Raw genomic sequence first — 2,551 nt, forward strand, 5'->3', positions numbered from 1 at the left:
ATAATTAATAATTAAGAATAATAAAATTACATTAATTTTCCTTAGCTTAAAATAATAAAATAAAGTAAAATATACTTATTATTTCGTAATTTACTTTGCAATTTCTTATAGAACATTTTTATTAATGTAGAGGATGTAGAGAATATATAGAGAATATATATATCTTTTTATCTCTCAGAAATTATTAAAACATGACAGGCCAATTAAAAGCTATTTCGTATCTTTATTAAAAGGTCTCCATAAAAAACTATTGTTATAAGAAAAAAAATAAAAGAAAAAAAAATATTTACAAACATTGAATTGCTATAAACAGGCAGGACTCATGACGTTGTGTATGAAAATTTTAATTTAAGAGAATCATTTTCCATTGAGTCACGCAAGGTGCACGATTCAATATGGAATTTTCTTTTTTATAAACCTGTTGCATCTAATGTGCACCATATAACTTTCGATATTTCGGCTCTCTTTTCTCCTTTTTTTTTTCTCGTTTTTTTCTCTTCGCATTTCGTCAATCCCGTACGGTTCTCATTCCCGACAGCTCGACTGTTCGCGTTTATTATATATATGTGAATATGCGATTGTACGCGCACACACGAAAAGCACAGAGAAATAAATAGAAGATACACTTCTCTCGTTCTTTTCTACGTATAAAAAGCCAAATGGTGGGGAAAAAAAGGTCTAGAGAGAAGTTAGGACTAAGAGGAGCGCGATTGTAAGCGAAAAGTGAATAGGCCTGTATTTTTTGGCCGAACTTTTGTTAAAAGTTCATCTTTCTTCCTCTTTTTTCCTTCTGGATTCCGAGAAGAGTCCTTCTTAGCAAATGTAACAAAGGGAAAAGGGAGTCAAATAAGTTAGAGTAGAGATCAGTTGAAGAAAGATTTTGGAAGCCGTTGAGTGACCACCAAATTGTCATTTTAAGAGAGCTTATTTCCTGCAAGTTATTATAATTTTTTTTCTCTTTTTCTTTTCTTTTAAAATTTCCGCCGTTAAAATTTCATACTCCGACTAAACAGCTGTCAAAAAACGTATCAAGCGAAGGAATTATATAATGAGCAGAAAAATTTAATCTGTATCATTATTAAATATAAAGTTACGAAAAATATTATATATGCCATATCTTTTTAATTATTTTCACGGTAGAATAAATCATAAATATATTCTCGTATATAACAATTGTTTGTAAATTCTTACTTAAATGAATAAAAAGTAATGTAAATAATTAATACATTGTGGAAATTGTTCGCGCGTTCGAGAATGACGAGATTGTGTGTATTTTTTTACTTAGGTGATTAAGAAATAATGTAATTAATATATTGCTGCATCTCTCGCTTGAATTTTTTTCTCTCTCTCTCTCTCTCTCTCTCTCTCTCTCTCTCAAACTAGAACATCAAACAAATGTCGAACATCAAATCTTCCATTCTTCTTAGATATAACGAGCCCTTATTAAAGCGGCTAAAGTCCGCCATAATCCTAGGGAAAGGGCGAGAGTCGACCACGTTAAAAACTCGCGTGGAAAAGCGTGCACGGTGTTGGCAGAAGTATGGGTCAACCCAACTATGGGTCAGCTGTCAGTTGTTTGTCCTAAAAGAAGGGCGCCATTTGCGCGTTGCAGCCTGCATCGATGAGGACCGGTTGGCAACGATGATCTTCCCCAAAAACATCAGTAGCTATCGCTTTCCATGAAATTTCAACCGAATGTTTTGTCGCAACGGTCGCAAACTCGCAGAAATTGTGAATTTAAAGTATGAATCTTCGCAACGTTTCTAATTCATAAATATCTTATTTAGATTACGTACTTATAATAATGAGAATTTTTAAAAATTAAATTAAAAAAATGTTTACATCATGTTTATTTAGAAAAGCAAAATGGAATTATATAAGCTTATTTAAGTCACACTATTTTAATAATTTAAAAAATTATTTCGGGATCTAGGTTTAAATATGTATAATATTTTCTGAAAGCGATTTATTTGAAATCTTTAAATTATCTTATTTAAATGATTTTGTTTTGTACAACAACACAGAAACTTGTATATTAATAACGGAATAATGGATTTTTAGGAAACATGATTCGACGTGTACATGTATCTGAAAAAAGGGTGGAATCTGCAGCTCTTCAGGCACCTCTGCCGACACAGAGAGATTTCATTTTTGCAGAAAAACATTTTCCTGTTTTATTTTTCTGATATAATTTATCGTTTTCATTTCTGTTTTAAAGTGTGACAATAATGATAAACAATTTGTACTATTTTACCATACTGTATAAGGCATGATTTCTACATGTAGCGAAATCAATCATTTCTTTTTTAAATAGAAGTTACATGACACAATGAAAATATATATAAGATTATTAAAAATTTGATTAATGTAAAAAAAGAATGTGTTAATATATTATAATAAATTATAAAGGTTTTAAGAAATTATAATATATACGTTTTACAGAAGATAACTCACATTTCCTACGCATTATAAAAATTTGACTTAAAAAAAATATAGAGAGAATATGTCTTAAATTATATATATATAAAATAATAAATATCGATCTGTGTGT

Source organism: Atta colombica, unplaced genomic scaffold (genome assembly GCF_001594045.1).
Source record: "Atta colombica isolate Treedump-2 unplaced genomic scaffold, Acol1.0 scaffold38, whole genome shotgun sequence".
Taxonomy (NCBI): Eukaryota; Metazoa; Arthropoda; class Insecta; order Hymenoptera; family Formicidae; genus Atta; species Atta colombica.